We start from the raw sequence: 22,246 nt of genomic DNA, 5'->3' as shown, positions 1-22,246 counted from the left end.
ATGTCTCTTTGTCTTTACTTTTTATTGTGTTCAAGATTTAAAATCCTTGTGTCTGAAGCAAAATTTTGTCTTTTTCCCCAGAGTTTTATCCTTCAGTGGTAGCAAATGAGTGTAATTTATTAATCTCCCAAAAAAGTGCCTGCCATTATGCTAGGCACTTGGCACAAATACAAAAGAATAGTGTGGAACTGAAAGTCATACCATATAGGTCCCTATTCTGAAGGAGCTGCTGCACCGTAGCTACAGTCCAGCTCAAATGGAGCTGGCCGTTAGGTCCAAATCTATGGCTTTTGCAAAAATTGCCAACCCCTTCTTCACCTCCTGCCGCTGGTTCAGAGAACCCCGAAATGCCGCAGTGGGATGAACACCTTCTCAGAATTTGAGAGGCTCCACTGGAACTGCTTGGGGCTATTTCAGCCTGTCCACCTTGACCACTTGACTAGTCTGTCCAGTAGGTGGCAGTTTTTTGTGTGCAACTTCATCTGAAATTGTGTCTGTTCTTGGAGTGCTGGTGCTTTCCTCTGATTTCCTATTTTCATGCCACTCAAGGCTTCCACTAAGTTCCTTTCTTCATTCTCTTCTCTCGTTCTCATATCTGGGTGTTTCCAGTTCTTATCTTTTACACGGACCTGCTTATAGAATCTTCTCAGTTTTAAGAATGACACTATAAAATAATGAAAGAGTCCTTGACTTAGAAGGCATGCTGGGCCCCTTTCTTGCTGATGTTACCTTTTAAAAGCCACCTGAGGTCTCTAACTGCAGCTTCAGCTAAGAGTGAGGGCGTTGGGGTAGTGGAGTGGGTTTGAGTTCTCATGTCATCTGGCTGTGAGACCTTGTGCAAGTTACTGAACCTCCCTGAGCTCACTTTCCTCATCTGTGAAATGGGAATAATGGCTGTCTCTCTGCCTATCTATCCAACTTAATAATAGAAAAGTTTTCTTCTACTTATGGCATATAGTCAACACCAAATGTCTGTAAGAGATGAAGTGCTTCTCACCAGTCCCTACTAGGCACTGGCAATGTTTTGACTCTAATGATTTCAACAAGAGAATTCTCAATTTATACATTAACATCCACTTGGCATTGTCTGTGTTTGTACAACCTGTGTGCTGGCTTGGGTTGTTTACTGATTTATCTTTAAAAGTATAGCATAATGGTTTGGCACTCAGGCCTTGAAGCTAGATTACCAAAATTTAAATTCTAGCACTGCCCTTATTATAGCCCTAGGATCTTGGGGAAGTTACTTAACCTCTCTGAGTTTATTTCCTCATCTTAAAAATAGGCTTACTACAGAGTATTTACCCATAGGTCAGTTGTGAGAATCAAACAAGCTAATTACATGCAAAGCAATTAGAAAAGTGGTTTGAAACAGAGCAGTGTTAGCTATTATTATTACCTTTCTTATGGCATCTATTTATTGGAATAGCTCTAAAAGCCATGGGGTATGTGTGTGCGGGTGTGCACGCATGTGTGCATGTGCACGCATGCATGTACTCATGGCTTGCAGAACTCTCCTCGCCTCTTAGTCTCTCCAGGGATTAAAGATCACCTTCTTTTTGAAAGACAGCCAGGATATTTATTTCAGTGGACGCTTTGACACCCAGAATTTGTATCAGAATCCTTGTTTCTACTGAGTCAATCTTGCCTTCAAACTTCTAATGCTTCTTCTGTGAAGCCATAACCCCATCAGTCCTCCAGGAAAAGAATTAAGTACATACTCATTGAGCATCTCCTGTGCAAAGGCAGTGGGCTGTGCAAGCCAGCATACGTTCTCCCTAAAGACAGAGTAAATTAAGGAGAGAACTAGAAAGGGAAGCAGAGTGAGAAAAGGCAAAAAAAGAGAGAGAATAAAACTTCTCTGGAATTTTTCCATATTCAATGTCTCTTTCTTTTGTGTCTCTCCTTAGAACATGGAGGCGACCACCAGATATTTTGGATTTTTCTGGTATGCTCATTTTCATATATTACTGCTATGGTCCCTATAACATGTCTTGTTACTGGGCCACAATTTCTGAATTGGGGGTTTGGAAAAATATGATCAGTCAAAGGAACAGAATCTTTTGCTTTCATTATTTGAAAAATGAATACCTCCTCTCAAAGATAGGGTGGGAGGTATTCCTGGAGCAGGCTGGATTTTTCCCTTTGGGAACCATGGCAACACGTTGGGTGTTTTGCACACAAACCTTGAGCCTAGGCACTGCTGCATCTGGCAGCCGGCCCTGACTACAGCCTCACGTGACCACCCATTCACAGGCCCCAGAGCCAGGTTTCTCTTGCTTCCCGTGTTGCTCTTTGCTCCTCTTCATGTTTGCCTTCTGCCTTCTTGTCTTCTCTTTCTCATCTTCTTCCTCCACCGTTACAGAGAGGTCATCCTGGAGTGTTTGGGCTGCATTAGGTGCTGCCAACATCCCCAGAGCACCAGGCTTCATATTTTATGCAGAGAGAAAGCTGCACAAAGTCTTGATGCAGTATTTTGCTTCACCAAAGTAAAAATTTCAAAATAACTCAAGAAAGAAAAGTAAAAAGTATCATACACCTGTTCTGTCAGGCACTGAGTGAGTGCTGGTGACAGACACACAGAGCCCACCCCTAAGGTGCTTTCAGTCCAATAGGGGAGGCAGACAGGGACACAGGCTGAGTGATCCAGTGTGGTAAGTATTAGGACAGGGCTGGGAACCTAACCTAGCACTGGGGAGGGAGGGGGGTCCAGGAAGTCCTCTAAAAAAGGGTGCCCCAAACTCAGCCTTGAAAAATAAGTGGTAGCTGGACAATGAGCTGGAGGAGAGAGAAAGAGCCTTATCTTATTTCTCAACCTGATAATGAAGATATTATGATCTTCATTTTTATCGATGAAGAAACTGTGGCTCAGAGGCTTCAGTTACTCAAAATCAGCCACTTACTAAATAGTAAAGCCAGGGTACAAACCCAGGACTTCAGCTGTCAAGGCAACTACGCTGTGTTCTAGGCCCACTGTGTCTTATTTCTGAAAATGACTTTGAAAACAAACCAAAAACATTTTTCTCTAACAGGGACTCGAAAAAAATGCTGTACAGTCCTCTTCATGTTACATCAGCTGTTAAGTGCCTGGATCGACACTTTAGGCCTGGTCATTCTGGCCACATAAATATGGGCACAGTCTCGACTTGGTTCAGGTCCAGCTGCTTCTCTCACCCTCCCTGAAGTGTAATTGTTCCATCAGAGCATTTGCCACATAATGGTCAGTGGCTCAGGAGATGTTTTAAGGCAGTTTCTTTGTCCTTCATATAGATTTACAGCTGTTCCACACTGAATAAGACCAAACTGCAGACAGGACTAAGATTCCAGCTTAGTTGCTGAGTATGGTTGTTCAGACTGCCTGCTGTACCAGTGCGGCTAGCTAAGGGCATGAGAGGGGCTGATCCTACCCTGCATTCTGCTTACCCGGCCGTGTGCCCTGGCGTGGGGTTTGTCTGCCCACTGAAGCCTCTGAGCTTCAGAGGGCAGAGAAAGGGGCAGAGAAAGGGGCACTTGTTTTTCTAACTGATGTGCAAAGCTTCCAAGCCCAACATTTTTCGATATATGATGTATTTTGTACTATGGTGGCCATTTCTCCATCTGTACATTTTATAAATTGACATCATTCAGAGTCTAATAAAATTTTCATAACAGGCCTCTATCAAAAGCCAGTTCTGTATTTTTGTGGATTTTCCTCATGGATTGGTTAAGATGATATAAATGGAAATTTTAAAAATTTACTTTTTTGCACTCACAAATGTGTTACTTTTGGCTGTTGCCCAGCTCAGTCTAGTTTGGGAACTCCGATTCCCCAGGAATTAAGAAAAACGTTCCTAGTTTCCCTCTGATTGCTGGATTAGCACAACTTCCTTCAGCTCACAGCTGAATTCCAGCCCCAAGGAAGAAATGTCTTAGACAGCGAACTCCGAGCCTGGAGCCTGTCAGTAGTTGTGTCATGTGTTTGCATTAGCTGAACAAAAAGCAGGCAGACTTTCCGGCCTTGCTCCCCCTCCACCCCGCACCCCTCTCTGGAGAGGCCAGTTAATGTCTAGACAGTGTCTGCTTGGCACTGCGCCTTTTAAGCACAATCTGTACAGTTCTGCAGCTCTGACTTAGGTTCTTCTCCTCACTCGTTCCCCCCGTTTTTTCGGTCAGCCTTAACCTGTCTCAGGGGAACTGACATGACCGCACACATAGGAAACAGGTGAGTGAATTTATGAGACTGTCAGGATTCCGCTGTCTTGAGAGGTTTGGAGTTGAGAAAATACCAGCAGTGCTGCCTGAAGCTGTGGCTATTTACAGAGGTTTCTGATGTGAGCTGGCTCCAAACAACCCTCCACTGATTGGCCAGAGATGGGCAGGAGCAAATAATCCAGGACAGACAGTGGCACTCAATTAATATGCCTCGTGCCTTCCATAGGTAGCATGAATTTGGGCAAGTCAGTGGACCCCTCATCTGCAAAATATGGGGGTTAGAGTAGGTGAGCTCCAGAACCCAGCTCTGAAATCCTGTCCATAAAAAAGAAGGCAGACATTTTAAGGTGGATTATCAAAATATTCTACTTAACCCCTTTCCCATTTGCCCCGAGAATACTCGCTGGCGGCGTTTGTGGCTACAACGTTTACCCCAAAATAATTCGCAGATTACAGTCCAAACCTTACCTTCAAAGGTTGCCATGAACTATCTCGCTTTTATTGTTATTTTCACATCTCTCTAGTTGAATGGAGTAAGAATATTTGATTAGCTCTTGTCTTAATTGATAGCCCAGGGAGGAGCAGTTTGAAAGAGAAGCTGGTGCAGGAATGGAAAAAGAGAATGAGTAAAAGCAGGAGGCATCTTGTGTCCCTTACTGCCTCCTGCATATGTTGAGTATGATATAAACAGTACAGCATGTGGCACTGAACACTTCTCGTGCCCAGGAATCTCAAATGCTCTTTATAGAAAGGAATTGCCTGATTTTCCACTGGGCAAGAAATGAAGAATGCTGGGTCCCCTTAAGGTTGAGCAAGGAATTAATTTAAAAAAGAAAAAAGAGGAAAAAAAGAAAGAAAAAAGAAGACAACTCAAAGTGTGCAACTTGAGCTTTTATTGAACTTATTAAAAAAACAAAAACGAAACATTTTCCTGACCTTTGTAAATGTTCCCATTTTCTCTTAAACATCATGATGTAGTAGTGAAATGGCTTACAAAAATAGTTGTCTGAAAATGTGGCATGGACCCTAATTTTGTTTTCTGGAATGCTTCTTGCCTTCTCACCATGTTACCTGGCCCATGACCTGAGTCTCCTGAGCAGATATTGATGAAGTTGCTGCCTTGGTCCCCATGCCCTCCTCTCTAAATCAATTCAGGGTTTTTGTTACAGCTGAGGAAACAACTCTTTGGCCTTGACCTCAGTGGTTAAATTAAGTGAATTGCTAGGGTGAACGCAGCAAGGAAACAGGCCAGTGCATAAGTTTTAGTCCTGCTTAAATGCTTGGTACCTTAACTGCACTCCAGTTCCTGAATCCCACTAGATAATCCCAGTATGCTAAATTGTGCTAACTTGGTCGTGAGTGGAGGGCCAGCCCAAGGCTGCATGTGGCTTTCCTAATAAGGCTACTTGTACAGTGTCAGAATTGAATGAAATTTGGCTGTTCTCCAGAGTAGACTATATACATAGATACACACACATAATTTCACTACTTAATTGACTTAATGTTCACCACTTGGAGAACATGACCATTTACCTATAGCTCAAATATACTTCTCTCACAAGAACAAATTCCTATGGAAACCAGTGAAGAGAAGCATATATATTATTAAATTTCCTTTAATTTGACTGTTTTGTTTAGTTTATTGTTTGTACTGATTCTTGAGCCTAGGCACATAGAAAATAGTAATGAGGAGTGCTTATTTTTGTGGTTGTGAAGTTTGGCTGTCAATGAACATTAATCAATGTATGTTATTCATTCATTCATCCATTCATTCATTTATTCCCTACCTCATTCCAAAAATAAGAGGTATGTTTTTCCTCTCAAATCCCATGGCTAGCATGTCCAACTAGCTTTTCTGTTAGCATTAGGCTAACTAAGCCTATTTTCGGTTATGAAGAAAGACCCAAGTTTGTGGCATAACATTTGCAACAAAGGAAAATAAAATGGATGAAGAACTCAAGGACATTCCAGAGAAATTTCTAGTGACTGTCACCAGGATACCTAGCTTATCTAAACTTCAGCATGAAATTGATATGTGTGAAATTTCTTTTAAAGCAGCTAAAAGCTATTGAACTGAGCAGACTCAGACATAACTGAGCTCCCTTCATTGTCAGAGTCCCTATCAGGTGTAGGGCCCAGGCGTGGTTTCTTGGTGGCCCAGCTCAGTTCAGCTCACAAAAACCTGCTTTGGGATGGAGGCAGAATTACTCCATCATGATGCTCAGAACACTCAGCATCATGTCTCCAAGGGCATCCTCATCCTTGAGTCTTCACTGTATATTATTACAGTGCTATAATTATTGGGAGTAGGCTGCGGTCTATATCAGAAGCAGTCAATTCACCTGGCTTCTCCTTAGAGTCCTAAAAATATTTCAAAATTGTGTCCATTCGTGCTTTGTTCTCCCACCCCTCTTTTAGTCTTCTATCCTTGGCATTTTCTGTTTTCTTTCCTTTCTTATCCTGTGTGGCCCTGACCTTACCAACCGCCACACACAGAGAAGCAGACTTCCTGGTTTAGCTATTGATTTTAGGGTAAAGCTTTTCACTTTATGCATTAATTGGTGTCTGTGTCATGTTCAACACAAGAGTAACTTTCTGCATGGCACCAAGGGCTGGCTAATGATCAAAGAAAACCCCAGCAAAAGGACACCCACCCACTTCAGGTGTGAGTTCTTTTGGGGTTTCTCAATTTCCTTTCTTGGGGGACAAGACTGGAAGGGAGAAGAGGATCGGGAAGTGCTTTGAGTAGAGGCCAAATATTCAAGTCTTTGCTAAATGTTGGGTATAATAAATTTAGTACTCACTGCTGACTTGTTTCTTAATAACATTTCCTTAAGTGTTTGTGGGCCATATTGTTTAAAGGAAAGTTGCCAAGTTAACAGCTTTATTTCTGAGAAAGAGAACTGAAAAAGAGTCTTCGTGTTTTTATATTTTGTAGGAGAATATGTATAATATAACCTGGATGACAATAAGAAACCATAAAAGTTGTATGTATGTTCATTACATGCCCTATTTAGGCACTCTCTTTCTTAAAAGACAAAATAAATAAAGAAAGAAAGAAACCGTGAAGGTGATATTTTGTCCTATGAGAACAACCGATGCTTGAGGATTATTAACCCTGCTGTGTTGGTTATTTTACAGCTCAGCTAATTGGCTAATTAAGCTCTTCATTTCCTGCTTATGTTTCTTCAGTGAATTGTTGTGTGGATTAGAGAGCAATCTGGGTTCCTCCAGAGTGGCTATATTTCAATTGGTGATTGAATTATTTTTCTAAGTAATGTTATCATTGTTTTCTGTAGTGTAAATGGCATTGTCATTTTGTGACCGTAATTACTCATGTTACAGTGACCTGGAATGTAAAGACCTCCTCATTCCCAGTGATTTGTTGTTTAAGTCCAGGAAAATGTCCTCCTTTCTGCCCAGGTTGGTGAAATGAGTGAGTGAGTGAGTGTGTGTGTGTGTTTCCCAGATAGTTGAGGATTACTATGCTCTAGATTACCAGTCTGTGGATTTAGATGTGACAGCAGCCATATTCAGAAAGTCATGACATTTTTTTTGAGGGAGACAAAAATTAGGGATTCTAAGCCCAAGAGTGTCCAAAGCATGTGAATTGTCCCCAAATGGTTCTTGTTTAGAATTGAAGTAAAAGGAAGAAGGAAAATAGTGATGAGGAGGACTGGGGGAAGAGGGAGGAGGCAGTGATGGAGGTGGAAACAGTCACTTTTAATTGTATTTGGGTAAGTAAATGGAGATGGGGTGATAAAATGCAGAACGTCTGGTCTTTATAGCTTCACGAGGAAATATTGTGAGTAAACACTGCTGATATATATGATCAGGAAAGAGATTTGTCTGCTTTTACTAAGTACATGTGTGGTCCATAATCAAAACTCACAAGAACAAACAGTAATGTAAAAGATACATATTAAAATGTCACCTGTACATAATGTTTAGCAAAGGACATAATGATCTAAAATACCTTATACCGGATCAAGTGCTCAATAAATAGTAGCTGCTATTCTTGTTTTTGCTTGAATTCCAGGGGACAGTAGAATTAAGGGCCCAAATTACAGAACCTAGATTCATATTTCTCAAACTGTGTATGAGTGATATTAATATATGTGCTAGATTAAATGGTTTTTTAGTTGCAGGACTTTTCAGAGCCTTACAATGTTCACGTGCATTATATCTTTTCCTCTCTAGGAGGAAAGTATTATAAGCAGTGTTTCCCAGACCTTTCACCACAGAACACCATATCCAAGACTACCATAAATATTCCAAGGCTAGTATTCCTCGGACAGTTTGGTAACATGGGTCCATTTTGGACAGATTTCCATAAGCAGAGTCTATTTACATCTGACCCCAGGTCTTAGTGGTCTTGCTGAACTCACTTCCCTCAACTAATTCAGTTTCATCAAAAAGGTATCAGACTTATCTGGATCCCAGAGCCAGTCCAAAGGTAGATCCTTCTGGGAGTGACTTCATCTTGGACCATTGGCATGGCCATGACCATACCTGCCTAGAACTAGCTCAGTTTTTTTGTTTATCAACCTGAAGTACTCAGGAATCTTCTTTTTTATTATTTATCATTTACTCTCCTTATCCATACCCAGTCCCTCAGCAAGTCCTATCAGTTCTACTGTCAGAATATATCACATCTCTATTGACTGTTCTCGGTCTCCATTGCCACTGCCCTTGTCCAAGCCACCATTGTTCTATGCCTGGACAATTGCAGTAGCATCTTAGCTGCTCTCCCCTTCTTTCTTCTTGCCTCTCTCCATCTACTTCTCTACACAGCAGTCTGAGTAATCTTTGTAAAACACGTGTCTGATCACATCACTCTCCTATGTAAAATCCTCCAGTAGCCCCTGTATTGTTGAGAATAAAATATAAACTTTTTATCCGTGTGTACAAGGTTCTACAGGCTCCAGACCATGCTTGCTTTTCCAAGGTTACCTCTCACTGCTCTCCCTGCTGGACCTTGTGTCGCAGCCAAATGTTTTTTTTTGTTTTCAAGGAACATAACAAATTCTGCCCTTCTTCAGAACCTTTGCACTTTACTTCTTCTGTCTGAATTGCTCCATTCATCCTTCATGTCTCAGCTCAAGAGAGTGTTCCCTAACCACTCAATCTAAGTAGTGCCCTTTCTCCCAGGTTTCTCTGTCAAACATATCTTCTAAATGTTCATCACAATCTGAAATGATCTTCTTATTTGTGTTTATTCACTGTCCCTCTTCTAAAATATGTACTCCTTCATGACAGAGCCCTTCACTGTCTCACCAATGACTTCCCAGCACCTAGAAGAGCTTAGCATATAGTAGGTGCTCAGTAAATATTTGCTGAATTAATCCACTGACCAAATGGATCAATTAATGAATCCAAATGTCTCCTATGGGATATGAGAAGGTGGACAGTAGCCTGCCTATAATCTTTGTACCCAGTCAACTCTGCGTCAGATTCTGCAAGTATTTATGCACCTGGGAAGATAGCTAACAACACTTGCCCGTCAATACTTTGCTTAACCTTGGACATGGTAGTAATGCTGTGCTTGCTTAGTCTCACTCCTGGATTCTGATTCTCTAGGCTGTGGGTGAAGTTGGAATTTAAACAGAGGCTAGCAGAATATTTATTATTTATTTATTTATTATTTTCTTCCATAACCAGCAATTCTGATTTAACTGGGCACGATTCGCAGAGTAAGCTAATACCAAAAGGAATATAAAATAAAGCATTAAATTCTGTCGTTGGTGATTCTTTGCCCCAAATTCTCAGGTCATTTTGTCTTCTGATGTCATCATTTGCTGAGACTTTTAGTTTTTGAGATTATTTCTGCTCTTGCTCTCTCCCGTTTCATTTGAATAGCAAGTGTGATCTCCCCAGGATAGATAAAACGATGTCATAGATTTACACATTAGATCTCAGAGAAGTCTTTATCCTGGGAAAGTTGCACCAATGCCACAGTGATTAGCAGTGGGTGAAGTTCCAGGAAGCAGACCCCCACTTGCCTGCAGCCCTGAACTCTCTTACAGTTCACCCGTAGACCAAGTTTCCTGACTTCCATAGCCTGTTGCTCTACTTTTCAACAGAGTCAGGGTAACCAAAACTAGCTAAATATCTGGCAATTCTCCAGTGTTTGGTCAGTTAAAAATGAAGGAGAACAGAGCCTTGAGAACTATACGGCTGTATAATACTTGGGAGTGTTTTTACCACAAATGACAGTCTGTTACAGATGACTTGCCACTAAGCTAGTAGGTTTTTGTGTAGAGTTTTTAATGCAGTCCTTGGAGGAAAGCAAAATGAAGAGAAAAGGAGATCTTTGCATTGCTGGTACAGCTTGAGAGTCTCACAGGATTTTTAACCTCTGCAGAAATAGGGAGTTTGCTGCAATGGAGTAGAATGCCTGCCAGTCTCTCATTGGTGGGCCTCCTGTTAGCTTAGGTCTCATTGGCTAGAACAAGTAGGTTTTACAGCTTCTTCCCCCCAGCTGTGACTTCCCAACTGCTCCAAGGAAAGAATGCAAGGCAGGAATGTCTCAAGCGGAATAGAATGTGCATGTTTTCATTGAGTTTAATCCGAAGGCACTAAAGCGTGCGTGTGTGTGTGTGTATGTGTGTAATATTATTGAAAGCTGGTGGCAACAGAGTAGCAGTCAAGCTACAAAGTTTTGAGAAATATCCACTTCATCGCCAAATTTGTCCATGGACTTTTACACACATAAAAAAGGTGTATTTAAATAGTTAAGAAAAGGCCCCAAATATATAGTTTAATTAGCCCCTTACCATTGTTTCATGAGAGAAGCTATATAGAGTCCTAAAGACAAAAGGTGGCAAACATTTTATCTTCTTTATAGAGGAGACCAGAAGGAGGAAGTGACTTGTCCATTGAAAGGACAAGTTGAAAGTAGAGTCAGATTTAGGTTTAAGTGCCCATGATGAGTCCCCATTTTCAGAAAACTAAGTGTTCATTACTTCAGGATCCTGGTCCCAGATCTAGCCCAGTGTGCTGCCTTAACTGTGTGTTCAGATAACATCTGTTGACTCCAGTTTTATACACCACTTCTAAAACATTCCAAGTTAAAATATTACTCTTTCTACTTAAACTCTCTTCAATTCAGCCCTCAGTAATTTGTCAGAACTACTCATACTTATTGTTTAGAGCTGTGCTGTTCATTAGGAAAAGCCACTAGCAACAAGTGGCTACTGAGTTCTTGAAACGTGGGTCGTCCCATTGAGAAACGCTGTAAGTATAAAATACATGCCAGATTTCAAAGTATCGAAAAAATGTGTTAAGTATCTCATTAATAATGCTGATTCCACACCTCGTAAGTTATTCAGCTGTCTCACCATACCATTATGCTGTATACCTGAAACTAATGTAATATTAAATACCAACTGTAACCGCAAAAAAATTTTTAATTAAAAAAAATAATATTGATTACATACTGAAATGGTAATATCTTGGCTATATTACCTTAAGTAAAACAAATTATTAAAATAATTTTATCTGTTCCTTTTAACTTTTTAAAATGTGGCTACTAAAAATCATCTATGAGATGATATTATACTTCGATTGGACATCACTGCTGTAGAGACTTGTCACTTAACTATACATTGCATTTAGCCATACGTTGTCTTGAGTTAGCTCTTATTAGATTGTGTTGTCCTGTTATTTAAAATTCCACATATTTATGTCCCATTTCTTCATCTAAACTTTCAGTAGCTTAGGGACATGCACTGTGCCTCATTCTTCTTGAGTCCCCAGCATCCAGCATGATATTTAGTATTTTGTTGCTTGATTGTCCCCTATATTGCTTCCTTGCTTACAAATAGATTTATTCCAATTTTGCCTCAGACAATGATAAGGAAATGCAAGTTAATTTGTATCTGGAGTGTTGCTTTTTTCAAAGGGATTGATTTTACGTAGTTCTTAATTTGTTCCAGAAAGGTTAATATTTCTCTAAACTAGACTATCGAAACCCAGGAGACCTGCAGTGGGCGCCTGAATTTCCTGACATGCGTGCCTAGCAGAGAGCGACAGTGTTAATTGATGATTACAGATTGTAAAGGGCCCCTCGTTACCACCCCAAAATCTTGGGGAAGCTCAGAGATTTCCTCCCACTGTCCAGGGCCCATCTGGGTTTGGGTGCAGGTAAATAAGGCACGTTGGCCCCAGTGGCTCCCAACTTTGAGTCAGGGTTGAGAGAGGAGGGCCACCACCAGCCATGGTTGCCAAGTAATGACTAGGCACTCCTACCAAATGGCTGTGATTCCCAAAGTCCTTAGAAAATACTAGAGATGCTCCTTGGGTGGGCTTTACCCTTTAAACATCCTACAGTTTTGTAACAGACCTTGTGGCTGAACCACATGCTCATAATTTCTAGGCTGACTACATGATGCCTAAAATACAGTCATTTCTGCTGGTTCCCTGGGAGAGTCTGACCTTTCCCTGGGTTTCGTGACCACAGATATCTGTTTCTGGTTCTGTTTTTGGTTCAGTTGTTCAGGAATGTGTAAGAATGCACTCCCGGAAACCTCCCCTCTTCAGGGGAGACTTAGCAGTAATCACTGCTGTGGAATGATCCTACTCTGTTGACCACATTATTGCCATAAATTCTAGAAAACCATCGCCCTTTGGCAACAATGCTTGAAATGAATGATTCTCTCACTAGAGCTGTTGGGAGGATTTGAAATGCCCAAGATTTTGAAGCAAAAGTGGTCCAGGTTCCGCAGCTTTGCAACAGCAGAACCCCATGAATATCCTCATGGGGCAGTTGAATCAAGGGAGGTTTAAGTCTATAAGAGGCAGTCCATGCCCAGAGTAGTCCTTTCTTTGGGTTTCTCGCCTTTCCTAGCTTGTACCCTAGGAAATTCAAGTCCTAAAATGTATAGCTACGTTTCTAGGGGATCACAGACCGCAGATTAGAATTCCTACTCAATAAAATAAAAATAATTATTTCTCTTTAGGTAGCTTAATGATTAAGGTGACCACGTGTCACAATTTGTGCCTGTTGTCCAAGTGTATCTATTTAAAAGGTCCCTTTTTACTCTCAAAAAAGTCCCAATTTGGCTGATAAAATATAAGTTTGCCCTACTAAGCTGAGACATTCTCCTGCTCAAGCTCACGTACCCCTACTTGTCCTGGAGCACCCATCCAGCATCCCCCCACCATAGAGGAGCTGAGCCTCATAGTGGCACATAAATTAAACCTGCAGCTTTGCTCACTGAGCCTCAGACTCAGATCCAGAAAGCACCTGGAACAAGAGACTTCCCTGAGAACTGTCACCCCTACAAACTCCTCCTTAATTCCTTCCTTTGGAAGCTATCTGAAGGGAGCCTTTTATTTGCATTTGGAATTGCTCTGGGTGTGTATCTGGGTGGGGGGAGCAGGTGCAGAAAGGATGAATGGGAATTGGGTGGGGAGGGTCCTCAAGAGTCTGGGAGAGGGCAAGCTGGAGTCACAAGCCCTACCTGGGGAGCCCAAGGGTGATGAACACCACTTGCCTCTGATGTTTCTTTGGAAGACTGTATCCCTCGGACTCCTGGTTTTCTCTAGGCTAGCAGTTGCCATGGCAACACAGCGCCTGAGAACTTCTAATTACATCTGTCTGCTTCTCCTAGAACCATACTGAGATGCACATATGGAGACTTCATTTAGCAGGAGTTTCTTGCTGGGTTTTTAACCCCTTCTGCATTCCTCGGACTGGAGAATAATTGCCAAGATGCTAGAAACTTGACAGCTGCTTTGCAGCCACACTGTCCCCAAAGATTCCCAGGGCTTTGTGTTTTTAAAGTGGAGACTCATGCTGCTCTGCTGCGCTGGATCTCTGAGTCTCTCTGCTCCATTCTGTTCCAGTCAACGCTGACCTCCCCGCTATCTCCCCGATCTTGGTCCCCTTCATGTGTCAAATTGTCTTAGCTCTTGGTCGGACATCACAGTTCCTTTTAAGGTACCCAGCCCCAGGGGAAGTAAACCACGTGGGCACAGCTAAAGCCTTGCCCTTCCCTAGCAACTCACAGTGCAGTGTTTTCTAGCCCACTGCAAGGATGAGCCAGAGGGTGAGTGGTTGAAGACTCTGGAACATCCTGGGGGTGGGAGAGGGGGAAGGACAAGGCAAGAAGCTTTCTTTCTGGTCTAGGGAGACTGACCAAGTAGCCTTCCTTCTACTTCATGAGACAGTGTAGGGGTGGGGTTCCTGGGAAGAGTTAACACAAAACAGCTGCCTTGAATAATAAGCCCATTTTCACACTTTCTCTTGGCCTCTCACTTGCTTCTCTTCATTTCTACTTTTCCCTTGTACAAGACACCACCCTACAATCTGGAGTCCTACCCAATTTTGCCTTCCTCCAAGGTGCCTCGTGTTCCCACATTACCTCATCTTCTATCCTGTTTCCACCAAATTCTCATTCCCTCAGCATGTCGGCTAGGTTATACATTGATGGTGAACAAAAGAAATGACTGGAAGCCGTTTTCAGTCCCCAATGTTCCCTCAGCATGTCGGCTAGGTTATACATTGATGGTGGACAAAAGAAATGACTGGAAGCCATTTTCAGTCCCCAATGTTCTCCTAGTAGAGCTTATGTTAAGTGCTCTTAACACACACACACACACACACACACACACACACACACACACACAGCAAAGTCTTTCTGTGGGTCTAAGACAATATCTAATTAGTGAAATTCATGGCTGAGTCTTTATGGCCTAGTGAAGAAAGGTGGGGTCTTTAGGCTATTTCTCCAAAAGACTGGTCCTGGAAGGGGTCAGCCCTAGAAAAGGAGCTGGCACAGGGACTGTCCTTCCGCCCCTCTTCAAGACCTCTGGGAAGTGTGGTTCAGTAGCACTTTTACGCTCAATTTAACAAAGGTCGATTGAGCGGCACAGGTCCTAAGCTAGGACCTGTGAAAGAACTTCAAAGCATAATCATAGTGCTCTAGGAACTGATAGTGCAGCTGGGAAAACAGAATCAGCGCAGTCAATTAAAATTTTAAAAAATGAATTTAGACAAAGAGGAATTAAAGTTCAGAGAAGGAGGAAGGAATGCATATCAACCAAAAGGAAAAGGTCGCCGAGGCTGGAGTGCTGTAACTTGAGCTAAGCCTTGAAGGATAGGAAGAATTTGTGCACTCCAGGCAATAAATCAGACTTTCCAGAAGGTGACATTTTTTTTAGCAGTTCTTGTGGGACAGACATTCACTGCCCATCTGAAGGTTGAAGAAGCATCTAATAATACCTAACGGTGCTGATGTTTTCAAAGGGTAATGAGTTCTCATTTCAAAATGTAGACCCTCAGGAGCCTTATACACTCTATTTTAGTCTGTTTGTGACTTAAATCTGCTGTGGCTACCCGCTCTATCCACAGACACAGCTGAAGCTCCCTGTAGCCAGGGGACGTAAGCGAGGATTACTGAAGGTAAAGAGGCCAAGGAAACAATGAAGTCACCCAGGAGAGAGGAAGAAGACTCTGAGCCACGTGCCAAAGACCTTGTTAAATGTGGCCAAGTAGGTGCCAGTAAGTGACAGTGCCAGGCATCTGAATCAGAGCCTGGTCCTGTGAACCACCTTGAAGAACAGTGGCTTAGCCTTCAGTATTAGGGTGAGGCATGTGCAAATTGAGATTATGGAAAGGAGCCACAAATGTAGTGGGGGCGGGCTATTTCCTAATTCAGAGACGGTCCCCAAGTTCTCTGCCACAGGGGCTTCCTTCCCTAGTATGTGATCTCAGGAACACACAGAGGCTACTTAAATTTAGTAGACCCCAGGGCACAAGAAGTGGAGAGAACTCTAGCTGTTAGGCCCTATCCATATCTCATCTGCCTTTCACCAAAGCCAGGGAGGAAATCCTACATTCCACTCAGAAGCCCGTGAATGTGAATCCTGTTTGGTTCTGGGCTAGGGAGGCTTGGAGAGGTGGAGGGCCGGCTTGCTGGGGGTGCCAGGAATGTGCAGGAATGTTGGTCCAGATGTGGCAGGCCCTGCAGGGGACACTCTCCCACAGCTGCCCCAGAGCTGTCTCCCCTCTTTAGTTGAGGGTATTGGGATTTAGGTGTGGGGTTTGGGTTTTGTTTTTGTTGTTTTTTTTTTTTTTTTAACTTTTAATCAACCATTCTCCTTGGACTACATGTGGAAATAATTAGACCATGAGCGCTGAGTAAATGTGAGCCCTGGCAGTCCCAGACATACTTCAGTGACAGGTTCTTGGCAGGAATGAAGAATTGTGAATCTCATGTGAATTTCCTTTAACCATTCTCTCCCTTTTCTTTCCTTTTTCTCTTGTAAGGCAAACACAAATAGAGTAAAAATGTCATTAATGGCATTCTAGGGGAGTAGAAGTTTCCAACCAGTTAACTGGTTAGTGAAGTCGGGCCACTCAATTGGGGCCCCATTACCGCTCCCCTGATTTCCTCTGCCATGATCCAGAAGGGAATGAAAAGGCATTGCTTATGAAAATTCTTTGACTATGAAAGCGAGTTTTAATTCCCCTACCAAAATCCAGCAAAAATCCTGAAATACCCTTAAGAGGTTCTATATGTAACTATCTCTTTAGTTTAGATTAGCTTCCTGGGAGAATAAAGTTTGCTATTTGAGAACATCTAAAATGGTAAATTCTGTGCTTTCTAGTTAAGAGGATCTTAAAATTTTAAGGGATTCTGGCATCATCCCCAACCCTTTTGTTTTGTAGATCGGGAAATTGAGGCCCAGAGAGGTCAAGCACCTTGCCCTAAGTCACAGAGCATGTTAGAGGCAGAGATATGTCCAGAGTCTGTCTCCAGGCTCCTCCATCAGTTCTCCTTACAGGACCTCACTGCCTCTGCCTGTTCTGCCCTGGGTAACTGGTTTAGGTTTTAGTAGAGGTTTAAAAGATCTTTTTTGGGGAGAGGAGGTGCTGTCTCATCCAACATTTGTCAAATTATTTTATACAGTGGCATTCATCATCCATTTCTTGGAGCTCTCTAGACTTCCTGGTTTTGCTCCCAGTTTTCTGAATGTGCCTACTCTGCTTTCTTGGCTGCTTTGCCCTCAGAGCCCTCATGTGATTGTGCAGGCTGTTCACTGCATGAGTAGGTCAGGGGAGCTAAATTCCAACCTGCACCCTGCTTGCCAAGCCCTGTAACCTGGCTGGGTGTTGCATCTGCTCAGAGGGGAAGGCACCTTTTCTGATTTTCACAAAGACCCCATGTTGAGCTGATGGCAACCTGTTCTCCTTCCTGCTCCTCTCTGTCCATGTCCTGTCCTTTCCTCTCCTTAGCCGCTCTCAGCCCTCCATTCCCACTCTTGCCTCCTGAGCTCATTTGTTCCCTTGGCTGCATGCAGCTTATAGATGTCCAGATGTGCATCTCTAGTCCTTTATTCTCAACTGTCAGTGGGATGTTTTACATCTCCTTAGACTCATGTGCATAGCTGACTCATCATCACCTTCCCCTCCCCCACTCGGTGCTTCCCAGGGATCCATCTCTGACAGACACACTAGCAACCTTCCAGACCCTCAGAGCCAAAGATCTTGGTAGCTCCCCAGAGTCTCCCTTCCTCTCGTCTCTTCGATATTTTGCCAGATCTCCTTGGTCTTTAGAAATTTCTCTCGGATTCCTTCTTTTCTCTGTATCCCTGCCGCCACCTTACATGAGACTCTCATCACCCCAGGCTCTTTCTAGCTGGTTTCCTTGTCCTCCTATTCCTCCTCAACCATTTCTTCCCATGTTCCACTGCCAAACTATTCTTAAAACCCTCCTGCTCAAAAATCTCTAGGGTTTCCATCCAGATCCTACCATCTTTCAGGGCTCAGCTCAAGCCCCGTCTCATCCATGAAACCCCATCTGGAGTCAGCCCTGTTTCCTTCAGAACAGATTGGTCTGTGTGAGTTAGTTTCATCGCCCTGACTAGGTTAGAGACTTCTGTGAAGCCAGAGGCCACTCCTTTCGAGGTTATGCCATGGAGCTCACGCCATGCTGGTCAGAGACTGTTATCATTCTTCTTTTGTTGTTATAGGCACTCATCAAATATGCTTTCTGATGGCTTTAAATTACTTGCCTTGGCCTTTACGGAAGAAGACTGGAGCACTATTCATATCCCCTACTTTGTCCTCTAAACTGGACAGGTCTTAGGCAGACAGTTGGAGAATGGAAAAGGAATACCACACTGAAACCTGACAGGCTAATTCAGGGCAGAAAGTGGTCTGGCTTAAAAGGTTCCCCCCAGGTGTTCTGAAGAAACGAAAGGGTGAAATTGTGAAATCAAGGGACTTGCCAAAAGCACTCTTTAGGAAGATAGGATGTGGGACACTCCCAGGGTTAACTCTGAGGACTATAGACAGGTATTGGGGAGCCTCATAGACCCTGTCAGTCACGGTGGAGTTACCGGATATGCCTGAGTTGAGGAGACAGCATAGCACTCCCTGGGAATGTACTCCAGGTCTCATTGCTGTGGACAATGACCCGAAGGCTTGTAGGCATAAAGACCCTCCCTGGGTGCTGGAGTCAGAGCCACCGTGACTCCTACCTCAGTCACAGCACAACTCGGAGTCGTGGTCTCCTCACTGCCAACAGGGATGAATCCTCCAACTTCATAGACCCTCGTAGGGTTCTTCTCAGTCCTGTTTGAAAGTGCCTAGCATATTTCTAACTCTGTAAGTGCGTGCTTACTGAATGATGCTGTATACTTCTGCTAGCATTGGACAAGACCATTACAGAAAATGGAACTTACCATTATGGAAAAACCAAGCATCCAGTTTGTTGTGCTGAATCTGGGCCTCCTCAAGAAAAACCTACAATATGGAGGGAGAGGCATTCCAAAGAAAGGGCTTCCCTGTGAAGATGGCAGTTTAGGTCCTTCAGTCTGACAAGGCAGACACTTAGAGAATGTGACAGAATCTGTAAAATAATAAAGACAATGGTTGAGGTAAGTGGCCTTGTCCTATTTGAAATTTGAAAGTAGTAATTTCCAGGTATACACTACATTATCTCATGAGTAAAAAAATGCCAGGAGCATGTTAACCCATAAGCTGTGTGATAGAGGCTGAACATAGAAATCTATACAAAAGAGAACTGGATAGTTCCTTATTTTGATGTCATAAAGGCCAGCCACACTTTCCCCAAACATCCTGAATGCCACTGTCACTGGCAACTGACATTAACACTAATCTGAATGGACCCCATTTAATGTAAAAAATGTTTATTGAGCATTTTCTTAGGCAGGACAATGTGGTGGGTCTGTGGGAAGCCAAAATGTGCAAACACTTAATCTACTTGAGATAAACTGTATGTGCATAAAACATTGAATAGGTCTCTAATAGACTAACAGCGCAAAAGCAGTCTTGTTTATGAAGAAAGTAATAGGGTAGATGGAGAGTCAGATTTACTGTGAAGCAAATTAAGCTTCAGTTTTAGACCTTTTATTTGCAAGGTCCCTTCCAAGGCCCCGTGCCCAGTTTTGCAGTCATAGTTGCATATATATTCCTTTTATTAAGGAAGGCACCTCAAATTGTTTATGCTTCAGGCCCCACAAAACCTGTATCTGACCCTAGTGCATTAACTTCGAGATGAGGGATTCGTTGTGAGCACCTGCAGGGAGGGACACTGTCTCTGCAAATGCAGCGCCTGCTGCCAAGCACAGAGGACTTCTGCTAGACGTGACCTTATTCCTCCTCATTCCCTAGAATATGTAGGATGCACCAACCCATTCTTTTCAGAGAAAAAGAATCAAGAGAATTGGAGCAAGGTCACAGGATGCTCCAGCTAGATTTCAAGGTCTTGAAGTGGTTTTGCTTTCTCTTTGGCTTTCTCAGGCCTGTGCAGCTAGGTTCCATTTTAGAATGGCCTCTTGGGAGAAGCCAGCATCCCACCCTACACCCACTAGAGTCTCCTGCTGTACCCAATTCTGTTAATTCCTTTGGTCCCAACTCCACGGTGCTGTGCGTATCTGAGGGGCCCTGGTGTTCCCGTGAAGTTTCCATGACTAATACTGGTAAAGCAAGGAGAGCCTTTCTCACGTCAACAAAGCCGCTCTGTCACAGAATAGTGGCAGATGGAGCCAAAATTCCACCTTGGCATACGTAAGGGTTACCGCCCGCCCCCCACACCACCCAAAAAGAAAAAAAGTTGAGAAGGAAAAAGGATGGAGGGCACGATTCACTGTAGTGACTGACGGTGTATTAAGATGCAGTTTTGTGGCTTTGCTTACAGGCTTTCTCCTCTGCCAAAGAACATTGTTCTTCCAGAAGTTGTTTTACTTCAGAAGACTTTTAAAACATTAAAAGTGTGTTTTATGTTCAGACGTAATGCTGGTTGGCCCAGAGACACACTGTCACCTCTAGAGGTGGTTATGAAAATAACTTGCTTTTCCCTTTTGCTTGCAAAGGATCTTTTTCAGCTGCAAAAATAATTGCTGATTTTTTTAAATCTTGGATCCCAGACAGCACTTTTCTAGCTTTGATTTGTAAAGAGGCAAAGTGGATTAGAGGAAAGAGGGCTGGAATTAAAGTCTAGAGACCTCAAGCCAGGCCCCGTGAGGTCTTGGACCAGTCACATGTAACCATGAGTCTCGGTTTCTTCCTGGTAGAATGTTAAATCTGGAAGGGCCTTAGAGATAACCCCTGCCTGTCTATCCTAAAAGACTTTGAGAGTCGAAAATAATAGTAACAATTAAAGACTAACCTAACTGCTGTACAAGTACAGAGTATCATTACCGTGCAGTGGCTGGCAGTAGCTCAGAGAGGAATTATTTCCCTGGTAAAAGTCCCTGGTTGGTCTTTTGCCAAAGGGAGTTTGCATTCTGAAAATTAACCATTAGACCAAACCCCCAATGCGTGGCTTGTAACACAATGAAAACAAGTCAGGGAGATGATGCAGAAGGATAAAGCTAGAAACCTGATGTTTCTCCATTGGAAATAAGTATTTTGTTAATTTCTATCAATCTTTCAGGGTATTTACACTTCCAGAGCATGCCTCCTCTCCCCAATCAATCACACTGTCACAGGAGCATTCAGACTGGCATGTTCGTATACCTGTGACCTCACACTCCTAGAGAATATTCATGTGCCAATGTGGTTATCTGTACGTAGATGAAATTCTCATAGAGCCTTGGGACCTGATTTCTAAAATTGTTAAAGTGGTAAAGCAAACATTTCTGTTTCGTTTGCAAGAACTGCATTGTGCCCTGTGACCTCTCCCTGTGCGCACCCTTGTAGCTGTACCCTCTCCGCACAGCTCACTCCCTTGACTGTTCCCAGTAAGGGAGTATCCAGGCTCTGGGGTCAGGCTGACCTGTATTCCAGTCCTGACTCACTAGTTATGTGGCCTCTGCACATCACAGAGCTTTTCTGAATCTTAAATCCCTCTCCATCTGTTACATGGGACTAAAAATATGGAAACCTGCACAGACATTGTGAAGACAGAGCTATTTGCGAAGAACCTCACTCGGCTGCAGGTGCTCTAATTAATATTAGCAGTGGGCTTTAGACCACTGTCACTCCCCAGAAGATTCCTGCCTTATCCCTGCCTCCAGCCTCTTTCCATCCCGGCTGCTCTACACTTTGAGTCAGAATTTCTAAGTTGGAAGGGACTGGACACAGCATTCCAAAGCACTACATTCATCATGTCATCTACCCCATCCCAGACTTCCCAAGGCCCTTACTGCCGCCTCAGATCAGCTGCAAGACCTCTGCTTCACGTCTCTCTTCCTCACCACGCCTCTCCCTGCTGGGCAGCCATTACCACATCCTATGAGCACTTTCTTGCTGTGTGCATCCCCTTAAGATGTTCTCTCCCACTGAGCATCAGTCACTCGGCAGATGGATAAGACCACCTCCTACTCTAATGAACTTTCCAGGAGCTTTGTGGATGCTGAAGATAGGGTTTGGGGAAGGGCTTTCAAAGACACAAAGAAGCCTCCTCTTGGGAGAAATGTGTCTTCGTTGTTAATTTCTGCATTAAGCATGCCTGTGAATGAGAAGAATTTGGGAGGATTTGAGAGCTTCAGGTAAGACATTCTTTCCCAAGTGGGCAAATCCCCAGTTCTTGGTCCCCACTGCCTGTGCCTACTGGGCACCTGCTCCTGTTCCCCACCTCTC

The 22,246-nt window shown here is 43.2% G+C and overlaps 1 protein-coding gene and 1 long non-coding RNA gene across 2 annotated transcripts in view; both read left to right on the top strand.

Annotated features, from left to right (window-relative positions):
- Nucleotides 1-22,246, top strand: part of FSTL1 (follistatin like 1) — a 51,582-nt gene that overhangs the window by 7,240 nt on the left and 22,096 nt on the right. The window lies entirely within an intron of this gene.
- LOC112485767 lies at nt 7-22,015 on the top strand. Its single transcript, XR_003048537.1, has 3 exons — nt 7-7,611; nt 15,545-15,684; nt 18,169-22,015. It is a non-coding gene; the product is annotated as an uncharacterized LOC112485767 (long non-coding RNA).

Source organism: Pteropus alecto, unplaced genomic scaffold (genome assembly GCF_000325575.1).
Source record: "Pteropus alecto unplaced genomic scaffold, ASM32557v1 scaffold251, whole genome shotgun sequence".
In the NCBI taxonomy this organism is placed as follows: domain Eukaryota; kingdom Metazoa; phylum Chordata; class Mammalia; order Chiroptera; family Pteropodidae; genus Pteropus; species Pteropus alecto.
The sequence above is the reverse complement of the archived record's forward strand: the minus strand, read 5'-3'. Positions and strand labels throughout refer to the sequence as shown.